We start from the raw sequence: 12,663 nt of genomic DNA, 5'->3' as shown, positions 1-12,663 counted from the left end.
AAATCTACTAAAATTCTCAGGGATTCTCATCTAAAGCCAAGGGACTGGAGATATAGCTCAGTAGCATAAGCACCTTTCTGCCAAATGCAAGGTCCTGAGTTCAATTTCCAGTACCAAAACAAACAAACAAAAAAGCATAACTCACCAAAAGCCAAAAAGTTAAAATTATTTCAAACCAAATATGTTTAGGTGCTATATACAGACTTTTCTCTACTGGAGAACTACAAGTCAAGAATCTCAGGCTTTCTGGTAACATCTCTGAGCCCAATCATCTTATGTTCTTTCATACAACATAATGCAGAATTAGTTCTAAATCTGAAAGAAAGTTGAAGAGAGGAAAAATAAGAGAAGTAAGGATTTTCTCTCAGCTGATAATGACACAAGTTAAAAATGCCACTTCAGCCACAGACATAAATGTAATTTTAGAACACAGCCCACTGTCCTGATAGCATAAAGTGTGCAAAGACTCAGGTATCAAATACTTGATTCCCAAGTCAGCAATGTTTGGAGATTGGGCTAAGGAGGTAATTGGATCATGAGGGTGCTGACATCAGCTATGGCTTAATCCATTAAATACTACATAGCTGAACAGGTTTATTAGGAGATGGGGCCCCGTTGGGAGAAGTAGACTACTGGGGTGTGCACTTGATGGATATGTTCTGCCCGAAGGCCCTTCTCTCTTTTTGGCTCTTATTTTTCTCTGCGTCTGAGATGCTGTGAAGTGAATAACTTTTCTCTGCTGTGATCTTCTACCATGTTGTTTCTGCCTTGAAGCTAGAAGAGCATGAACTGAAACCTCTGAAAACATGAGCCAAATAACCTTAAACTGTGTTTGGCAAATATTTTGGTCACAGCAGTAAAAGCTGACTAATACAGTTGGTTTGGAGCATATTGCATCTGATAATAAGATCAAAATGTTTTTATATCATATTAGGTAAAATATTCTTCAGCTATCCTCCTGTCGATAGAAATGTCTACTAAAGAACATGCCTTTGCTATACCAGATACCCTTTATATGTATTCTAACATTGGACTAGATAAAGTTATTGTACACCTCAGGTTTTTTAATGACTTTTTGATACTAAATCAGTCTTTTATGCATGAAGGATTTCCAGAAAAAATTTGTTATTATTAGCATAATTTGCATTGATAAAGTCCCTAAACAACAAAACAAGAAAATTTCTTACTTCCAGTGTAGACACTCTCAGATAAATTAGACATAAACCCTGTCCCACACAGAGGATAATTAAAAACATGTAATTCAAACTTCATGAAGTTATTTCTGAAATAATATCTCATCGTGTGAAATGTAATATGCTTCTCAGAAAAATACTTTTGTCATAGTTAAAGTCCATCAGAATCATGACTTGCTAGGAATTCCAGTTAGATGACTCGACACAAAGTGTATTGTAATTTTTAGAAGGATTAATATTAGGTGAAAAAAATCAAAAAGCATTTTGTTCATCAAAGATTAAGTGCTTCACAGGTACTACAGAATGAAAAACTGGAAGATTAATTCCCTTTAAAATATGGACTTTTAAACTAAACAATGAACAAAATACATGATTCCAGCTTTTGAACTAGAGTACATTTATTAATCTCCAAATGAAGAGCAAATGCTTTTGTAAAACACAAAAGTGATTTCCTTTTTCCTTCCTTTTTCACTACATTTCATGTATTTCTACTGAGACTATAGCAATGACTCCTGCATACACACACTGAACAAGCTCTGTACTAACCAAACCTAACTCTTTAGCATTAAAGCAAAGAATCGCCAAAACATTTTGCTACCAAATGGAAGAATCACCTAAGAATCAAAGAAAGCAACACTTGACTATATTTAGTTCTATTTTCAACACATGAAAATTATTCCTGTAGTAAATTTTTGTGATAATTAAAATAATGGTAAATGAAATATAACAGCATAAGTCAGATGCCTAACTTTTATTTTCACTGGGTGATTTCATCTCACCCATGGCCATATCTATTCAGACTTACAGGTACTTACAATCTCTACTTTAAAAGAGCTTTCTCCTCTATACCTGCCTAGGTTTACCAAGCAGTCATCCTCCAGCCACCATCTGGGATCCAGTCTGATTTCCATGAAAACTCCCTCCTCCTCCTCCTCCTCCTCCTCCTCCTCCTCCTCCTCCTCTTCTTCCTCTTCCTCCTCCTCCTCCCTTTCCTTTCTTTCTGCCTCTTTTTCTCTCTTTCCTCTTTCTCTTTCTTTCCCGGAACTGAAAAGACATAAGCCTGAGCACATGAGTTTCTAACACCATAGCGGAGACCTTGACCTGGTCTGGATAATTCATTATCCATTTACTGTGGGGCTTACGGAAAAAGTGATTAAAGTTGGCACCAAAAACAACTCTAAAGTAGAAGTTTGTATCACTATTTATGACTAAATGTTATTCTTTAATATATGTTTTTAAGTTGGCAATATAAATCTAACATGTTTTCATCATGATCATCCAACATTAATACTTGTATGTGCACAGTTATCACACTTCTACTGCTGCTATGCTTTAATCAATTAGGTAAAGTCCAAGAACAGCTTCAAACTACCCTAACTACACTGTCCCCAGTGCTCAGAGTGGTTTCCACCTTTTTCTGCTGACAGTAAACCCCGCTACTCCAGTGTGCTTGCCCAGGGTGTCTCTCCACCTTCAGTCTACATGATGCTGAGGTCCAAAGGTTGATCTCTTGACTATTACTCAATTCTAATGCATCATTTGGCAGGACTCTTCATGTACCATGCTTGAAGATATACTGCCAATGAAATGAAATGCATCCTCTTGTAAAGTATCAGAATTATGAAGCCCAATTACTATTTTATTAATTAGCCATGCCTACAAAATTGTGCTGAGACATATATAAACTATGAAATTCCAAACTCAGCTGATCAGGAAGAAATTATCATAGTAAAAAGGGAAGAAAAAATACTCACAAAGAAGCTTTTAGAAAGAGAGCACAATTGGCTTAACTGAAAAAATAAATGTCACCGGTGATCACTAAACAGTATTATTGCTATTGATTTTCTAAAATTAAAACAGTACAACATGTATCTTGGAAGGCAATTTTAAGAGCATATTGCTAAACTGCACTGTGCTGTTTAAAAAAGCATTTGTATATTAACTCTGTGTCAAGTGACTAACAGTGTAAAATTGGTTAATGAAGCTTCAAAAACATTGATCCAAAAGTATAGGAAAGCAAAAAACTCCTGTTTTTCATCTACTTTATTCAGTCATTGAATCTTGATTACCAAGTCAAAGTTATTACAGCATTTCTCTAGAATCTGATTAGCCTGGAGCTCATTTAGTAAAGAGATAAAATTTATTTTCATTGTTGCTATAAAAATTTTATAGGTCATCTAATAACAGAAACTCCACTTTGAATTTTAATAAAAAAGAGTGATCTTCATTTAACAAAATAAAATAAAACTTAGAAGAAGAGACTATGCAGGTCTGCAGTGAGAAATCTGTTTATTTTTATTCTAACTTTATTCAGTTGGCTGCTTTTGGACTTTCCATCTCATCACTTTAAGGTGACAAATAATTTACTCATAGCCTCTTTGGATCTTAAGGTGCTATTCATGTACTTGTTTTCACCTTCCAACTCTTAACCTTCTTAGTTCTTAAATTCTAGTAGTATTTTACTATACAACTGTAGAACTTAACAGATTATACTACCCACATATGTTTTAGAACATTTCCATAAGCAGACCCTCAAATACGTTTCATAGTCACAAATTCTCAGAAGGAGAAGGAACTTTAAAGGATTCTTAATCCAAGCACTTTTCTAGTACCCAAATAGCTAACCTTAAAATACCTGCAGTGAGGTTAGTTCACTTTCTTTTAACTTCTGAATGTGTTTGACTACACAAAATTGAAAACATGCAATTCTCAAATCTTCAACTCAACCATCTTCCTATGTCTTGCAGCCTATCCCAGTTCCCAAGAAAAATAAGTGATTTATTATTTTCAAGAGGCATTCAAATATTTGAAGACAACCATCTTACTTATGTTTAGTCTTTACTCTGTTGTGCAAAATAGACCTAGTTTTTTCCAGACTTTTATGAGTTGAAGTGTCTACGTCTAAACTTCTTCCTCTTTAGGGACTAACTGGGAATTAGATTTTACACAGAGCCAAGGGGCAATGACCTCCCTGAGGTGACTGTATGTAAGCGAAATCCTCAAAGGAGAATTAAGTCTAGGATGGCAGGAGCAAGATTAATAAGAAACAGAGCCTAGATCCATGGCAGGCAAACACAAATGCAGATTGATGACACTTAGGAATGTATCTTGCAATGAGTGTATTGGTGGTTTGTCTTTATTAACTAATACCAAACTCCTCACGAAGACAGAGAGGTACACACCCTGGAGCCTGACACAAGATCCTAAAGAACCTGTTTACTACGAATGGCCCAGTATCACACAGGCAGCTGACATACTTGTACGGCCTGCAAGGGGCTATGAAACATGACAGCAGAGGAGTAAGCAAGACAAATTTCTTAAATGATAAATCTTATGTACAGTTTTTCTTTGGTAATATAAAAAGTACACAAGTTTAAACAAAAATAAAAGCTTAAAGCAAAGATAAATGCAAATGTGTACCATATAGATAACCATATCACCAGATCGTGCCATAGCCACTGAATTTGTAATAGTTAAAAACTAGAAACAACCTACATACCCATAAACAATATATAATTAAACAAATTCATTTTATTGCATAATCATGCAATAAACACCTATTCTGAAAAAAAAAAAAAGAGCAATGAGCCACTGAAGCACAAAGAACATTGTTAACCATCAAGAATATCATGATCAGCAAGAGATGTCAGGCATACAAGATTATATATTGTATGATTTCAGATATGTGAAATTCCAACACAATCTAATTTATAATTGGAGAAATAGATGAGAAATTATTTAGTCCCAGGGTAGGAGGTGAACTAACTGCACAGAGGTACAGGAAACTTTTTTGGAGGTGATGAAAATGTTCCAATAATTATGATAGGGCTTACATGAGTGCAGCCATTTTTTAATCATTCACTAAACTTTACATTTAAAATGATACATTTATTGTATTTTTTAATGTTTGCTACATTGTGCCAACTTGAGAAGTTTAAAAGTTTAAGGGACTCAGGGATCAGAGTCCTCACTTCTTTAACTTCCTGTTCTATGCAGGAGGAGGGCGCAGAGATGGTGTGAATGCTATACCCACCTGAGGGCAGGTAGCCTGCATACAATATTAGGGAGGAAAACAGGCTTGTTCTTTGCTTTTGCTCCTGTCACTTTTGCTGTCTTTCACTGTGATGAACAATTGCCCCTCAGTCATGCCAACCTGCTTTGGAGCCAACTGATCATGGACTGAATCCTCCACAAACTGTGAGCTAAATAAACCTTTCCCTCTCTAATCTGGGCATCAGGTATTTTGTCTCAGCAGCAAGAGAAAAGTAACCAAGACAATATTGTTTTTTCAAAAATATATTAAGAAACCTTGATGAAATCAGTTTTTAAAAAGAGGCTACTTAGTACCATACAGGATATAAAAGGTCAAGACAATTATTTTATTAACTTTTTTTGATGGAGCTTCTGGAATCCTGTGGACCCCAAGTTTTCCAAAAAGCACGGAAGAGTATACCTTTCATTTCTCTGAATCTAGTGAAAAAGCCTCAGCAGGACTACTCAAAAAACCTCATAACTGCCATGCCAGTGGGAGAGACACTGAATTGCCTGATTCACACTTGAAAAATCTGAGGTCACAAACTAACCAGCCTTGGTAGTTGAGCAAATGTGAGCTGACAATTTGCTAATTATCCTGATCTCATAGATGCATTAAAAGAAAGGATCTTAGAAGGTTTTCTGGGAGCACTAGAATGGAGTCATTTTAGGTCTTGTCCAAGAGAATAGGCTGGAACCATGCAGAGTCCTCAGCAGGAAGTCACTAGCATCAATGGTGAAATTAATTCTCAGGAGGTTTAACAGCAGCTATGTAAGACAAAGTGCCACAGAAGAGCAACTTCCCTCGTCTAGGAAGCTCTAAACAAGAGGTCTCCAGGGGCTAAATGATCCCCAAAGTACCCACAAATGAGTCCCATAGTTGAAAAAAAATCACTTTTAAACATTAACCAAACTCAAGGAAGATGAGGGCAGGTTTTGTAGTACTCCTGAAGGAAAAAAACTGTCCTGCTTTCCCTTAGATCTTGACCCCACCTCCATCAAGTTCTGATCCTGGGGGACCCAGACAACATTGTTAGTGGGGCACAGACCCCGAAAACATTAAGCATGGAAAGGGAGCAGCAGCTGTCAGTAGACTCCCTTTGTAACTGCAATCAGCCAGCTGTCAGAAAGCTTGAGTCGGGGAAAGAAGCTTTTACTTAAAATCAAGAATTCAGTATCCCCCACACTTTCTGCAAGGTGCAGGAAATTATTCCCACTGAATGAATTTGAAAGGACTAAAGAAGACTAAAATAAAATTGCTTTCTTGTTCTATCTCATCCAAAGAATAGTTTCAGCACTGGTTAGTAGACATGATGGATGAAAAGTAGCTGGGCCAGGCAGAGGCACAACAGGACCATGCACATGGACACCACAGCCAGAAGGTTCACACACATGATCTCTTTTCCCCACATGACCAATTTTTTCTGTCTACCTCATGGGCCACGGGGTGCCTAGACTCAACAATCTTTCTGCATATGTATGTCTCTGATCTCAGGACATCGCCCTCCCCCAACAATGAGGGAGGATTGCCAAATCCTTTAGGAGCCCCAAGTCTGCGTGAGCAGGAAGTCACCCTCTTTGTTCGGCTTGTTGGATTGAGCTGGGAATCTCATCTTCCTCTGTTCTCTGACTAGGATGTGTGTTCATTGTTCCAAGAGATTAAAAGGGAGCTTTAACAATTAGAAAAGGTTTCAAATTTAAGCTGTCTTTCTAGCTTCCTCATTCCGTGAGGGCACACAGCCCCCATCAGCCTGGACACCAGTGAGGCTTCAATAGAACCAGACTTCCATTTCCTGGGCCTTCTGGTGAAATCAACATATGTACATTTTCTGGCTTTTGTTCTACCCTTCCTATAAATTGAAGTGTTTTGCTGCTGTGCACTGAGGAAGGAAGAAAGATCACAAATAGCAGCCTTTTCAATTTGGCCTTTGAAACTGAAAAAACTGGGATGTTTCCCCACTTCTGTAGGCCTCTCTCAGACTCTTGATAGTGCACAGATGAACAAACCCAGAGGGTCCCCAGATTCAGGCCCTTGGCTCCTTGCTCTGCCCCCTCCCCCAACATTGGGTCTTCTGCTTCCTACATGAGTGTCCTGTTGCATAAATTTAACCTAGTAATCTTCACTTTCTGAAGGCCAAGTGCACTACTAGACAACACTGCTTGTTTACAATAAAAATTATCCCCCAGATTATCAAATTACATACAAGCTTGGAAAAGCTATGAACTCAAGCTAAGTACCTGGTACAACTACCATGCCTTAGGCTCTTCTGAATGCAAGTACTTCTCTGATATTTCTTCCTTGAAAATAAGCCTGTGGATTAAAAAAAAACAAAAAGATTTTGGTTATCATCAGTATGGCTTCCTGTATGCAATATGGATCTTTTTTATTTTTAATTGACATAATAATTATTCATACAGTATTGATAGAGTGTATTTCATTAATGAGATACTTGTGTATAATGAGTAACCATCAAATCAGGATAATTAACATTTGCATCTCCTTATTTCTGTGTTTGGAGTCTTCAATCTTCTCTATTCTAGTTCCTCAAAAACTACCAAATAGGTTGTTATAATCCCTATCACCTTACTGTATTATGCAACACTAGAATTTAAGTGTATTTTGGTACTTATCAGCTTCTCTCCAGTGCTCTCCCCCATCTCAGTCCTCCATAATCCCAATTCTACCCTCTTCTTTCTTGGGATCAACTGTTTTAACTTTTATATATGTGATATTTTTACCTGGATCTCTTTGTGCCTCAGCTATTGCTATTCTCTTGCTATGTAGAAATCTTGGCAGGGTCAAGGAAGTCTAATTCCACTTCACTAGCAACTGTTTTCTCTCCTCTAGCCTTCTAAGTACACTAGTGTCAAGGGCAACATAAGCAGGGTAGCATGAGAGCCTGCTTGAGCTGTGAAGTCCACAGTAGGGGGTGCAATGCTCCTCATTAACCACTGTTTGTAACGGAAAAGATGACTGATTGGAAGAACCTCAGTTACATTTTCCATCTCTTGAATAAGTTCAGCTGCTTCTCTTAAACTGCAATCATGGTTCCCCTGAAGCTCAAATGTTTCCTCAGCAATTGCTTCCTTCCCACATAGGACGTCAAAGCAAGGAAGGCTCAAATTCTTGCTTCAAACACATAACAAGAATTATGTATCAACCCTCTATGAGTGAACAGTCAAATAATCAACACAGCACATGTTAAAATTTCAAATACAAAAATGTACAGTAAGTCATTGGTGGTGAAATGGTAACCTCCAATTAAACTTTGTCTTCTTCATTAGAGCTCCTGACACAGGACTAAGCAATTACCAAAATCCTCTGATATCTCTGTTAAAATTTTGATTATTTTCCTTGCATCAAATCAATTAAAATAAAAAATATTGAAATTTATTTCCATCCAAGAAACAGTTGATGATAGACTCCAAATGAAAAATATTCCAGTTTGAAGCCTGTTACTTCCAATTAGCTGTTGATTTTGTACAAAATTATGTTAAATTTCTGTTTATAATTTTCTTATAAAGAATAAAGCTGTTGTATATCTCACTGGGTTATTTTAAGAAGTAAATAAGTAATAATGCATGCAAAACACAATAACGCACAAATAAGCATTCTCTAATGAAGCATTAAGTATTTCTGATACCACTACAGGAACTATAAAGTTTGATGTATACAGTTTGCATCTCAACCTTAACTGTTTCATCCTACTTGTAGGTGTTCTCACTGCCCAAGACTTACAGACATTAATCACTTGTATTAACTTTCATGTTCTCTGAAATGGGGGGTTTAGAAGGTCTCAAGAATCTACCTTGGTAAATATCAAAGATCTGGAAAAACTGCCTCTCTAACTAGGTGGCCAGGGACATGAACCTGCATCACACCGAAGGTAAATTCACATCATTTCGGGAAATGACACGATGTTTTAGGCAGTGCTCTGGAGAAGCTCAAAGCCCAGTGGATGAGAAAAGATCATAAATAAGTAAATACAGAGCAATGCACTAAGTGCTGTGTGGTGGCACTGGCCCTGGGTGTTCTCCTAGGCCCTGCAGAGGAGGGGGTGCCTTTCAGTCAGGTGATTTCATGCCAGTCCACCTCAGTAGCTCCTCTGTGCCCACCTGCAGGAGCACATAATGCTAAAATACCAGCCTTCCCCTCTCCCTAGGCAGACCCATGTGGGTGGCAGTGAGTTAATGTACATTAAATCACTGAGGTTTTTTTTTTTAAATAAATTACTGTTTTAAAAAAATTCGCAGAGAATGTCACTGAGATGATCACTACATTCTGTGATATGCTTTTATCCTTGTCAAAAGAAAGTGAGCACAAATACAGCATTGCCATTACTCCAAAAGCATAAAGGAAGTGAATACCACCCAATACACAACAGCACATGAAATGAGAGCTGAGCTCTATTTGGATGAGAGAGAAGTGAAAAAAAGAGAAAGAGACTGAGTTAATATTTTTTTTCCTAATGCCAGTCTACACACACACACACACACACACACACGCACATTGCTTTTAGAGAATTATGTAAGGCCTGTTTTTAGAAAGGAAAGAAAACAATTAATAGGGATAGGAAAACAAAGGATTTTAGAAGTGGAAGTTAATTCATAGATTATGTAATCTACTCTCTTTATTTCAAGAGGCTTAAAGATTAACCAGTTCATCTAAATTCACAGAGGAGCCAGGAATAACAATCAAGTCTAAAACTCACCCCATCATCGATAGGTGGCTCCATTACTGTAAGGTTTCTTGTTATGTTAGCGGTGCCATAGTTTCTATGGTTCATATTCATGGCAAGTTGAATAGACTTATCAGAAATGGATCTACCATATTTCATAGGAAAAAAATAGTTTCTAAATTTTAAGAAAACTTACTAGCAAAGAAACCCTTCATAACATCAGTATTCAGCTTTATTCTTGTGTTTTAATGATACAGATGTTCTTATCTTCATTCTGCCTTGTGGTTTCCTCTCCTCTTTACCCCCATGTAGAATAATGTGTATTACCTTTGAATTTTCCTCTTCAATTATTATCTTGAATGTAGACATTGGAAGTGTTAGAACAAATTCAACTTTGAACAAAAACTTTCCAGAGAGAGGAAACATCATCAGGAAAAATATCAAAATGCTTTTACATTGTTCAAACCCAGGTCTTGCTAAAAACCCAGTATAATCTCTTATTCCTTTACCAAGTGAAATTAGACTTTATTTTTCTCTCTTTGAAACAAAAGTACTTAAGTTTTTTAAGCATACAATGGTTCATCCCACTGAAAGTGCTGTAGGAATTAACTGTTGGAGAGGCACAGCTTGAAAAGCAACATAAACTAAAACCATCATCAGAGTATTCACTGTTGTATGCTTATCATCCACCTTAATGGCAAAAGCTTTTGACACTCAGTAATGGCGTTAGTTGTCTGAAAGAAAGTAAAATAAAAACCAGAAAAATGTAAAGTCACCTTGGAAGGCTACTTCTGTGAATTTGGACTGAAATTCAGTTAAGATAAATTGCAATATGAATCTATGAAACATATGAAAGAGTTGCTGGCCCAAACCGGACCCTTTAACCAGGAAAAGCTGCAGCCAAGTTACGGGACTCCTGCCTCCTCCGCCCCTTATAGACTTGACTGTAACCCTATACCCCCATCCCTAAGAACCTGTGCGCCAATGAAATACCTGTACATCTCTAATGGCCTTAGGGCACTGCCCTAAGCTTAGGCTATTTATATTCCCCCACGCCACGTGTCCCAGAGAGATCGCCAGATTCCAGCAGCCAGTGCTCCAGTCTCCTCTCCCCGTGTTCCAGGAGAGACCACCAGCCCCTGGGTGCAGCGGAGATGCTGCGCCCTGGGGCCGGCGGTGGGGGGGGGGGGAGCCTCTCCCCGCATTCCCGAAATAAAGCCACTGCTGCCCACTACTTTCACGGCCGTCCACTCCACTCCATTCCTTCCACGGACCTCGGACCTCTTCCTCTTCCCTTCCCTTCTTCCTCCTCCTTCTTCTTCTCAGACCTAACAGTTACATTTTAATCTGCCTTAAAGAAAGGATTAATTGTTTTCATTTTGGTCATTTTTAACCACCATTACCCAGGTGTATGTGAGATAGACACATGCCTCTTATAACTATTACTAGTGTTACAATAAGCATTTTATTGTGACCATTATCTGAGGACGATTGCTATGATACTTAGCACCCCATCACTCCAAAACATTTTACAAGTAAGAATCATGAACTAGGGAGACAGACTGAAGCTGATAAATTTGTAAATCACTGTTTTTAATGCTTTCGTCAATAAGGTCATTCAATGTTCACCGCGTCTGAAAGTCTAGCATCAAAAAAGAGAAAGCCAATAGTAGATAATCATAGTACTTTGAAGAATCAGACAAGGGACAAAACCACTCAAGATGCAATGAGAGAGAATAGCTGGGGTTAGCCTGATACAGGAAGGGAACAAAGCCAGAAAGGAAAAGTAAAGTACAAAGCACAAAAAATAAGGGGTTCCGAGTTTATAGGAGAGAAATCTAATACAATTTCAGAAAGTATTTAGGCAGAGGGATAAAGGGACAGGGAGGGAGACAGGGAGAGAGACAGAGATAGAGACAGAGACAGAGAGATGGGATATTTGAGTCCATTTGACATTTCATACTTTTAAGATCTTACAGAAAGATACTTCCGGATGAAGACAAGACCAAGGGCAAAGTCCTAAGAAGAGGAAAGTGAAGCCAAACAGATTGGACATTCTTGCTGTGAACAGGTCATGCTGTGAACCATAAAAACTTGTGCTGGAAAGAATTTCTGGGGTACTCACATTCTTATATTTATTCTGACTTATGCACCAACTACTCTTTATTCTGTGATATCTTTCTGAGGATGTTTATAGCATAAACAGCCCTTAAGGACATAGATAGCATCTCCCTCTGGAGCAACAGGCAAGCATGTTACCTTCCTCTTATAAAAGATGCAAGGACTTAACCTCTGAGCTTTCCTTCTAATATCCAACCTACTCCATTTTCAGGTATCGTCTGGCCTTCTTCATCAGGAAAACCAGGGGAAATGGTAATGCTTTGGTGAGTGCTATTGCTGTAGGTAATAAAATGTCTCTTATCTCAGGGGTTTCAGATCTTCTATTAGCAGGGATGAAACTACCAAGTTAACACATTAACTTGCAAATAAGCTCAAACCCTTTATGTTCTTGTCAGTCTGGGAAATGGTAATGCAGCACTAAAAAACAAGTTTCTAAGAGGAATGATGTAGATATTTAACAAAATATGAGGCAAGACTATGCAAATTTGTAGCAAACATCTAGAGTTTTAATGTTTTAGTCTATGGATATCAAACAGCCTCCAACGCACTGTTCAGTACAGGGAGAGCAAATGGGGAGACGGTAGAAGAGCAGCTGTCAAAAAGGGTTTCACACTGCCTGAACAGTGCCCTGGTTGGTG

The sequence above is a fragment of the Cavia porcellus genome, unplaced genomic scaffold (assembly GCF_034190915.1).
Source record: "Cavia porcellus strain 051 isolate PalLab524CR breed Dunkin Hartley unplaced genomic scaffold, mCavPor4.1 scaffold_1, whole genome shotgun sequence".
NCBI classification, from domain to species: Eukaryota; Metazoa; Chordata; class Mammalia; order Rodentia; family Caviidae; genus Cavia; species Cavia porcellus.
The sequence above is the reverse complement of the archived record's forward strand: the minus strand, read 5'-3'. Positions refer to the sequence as shown.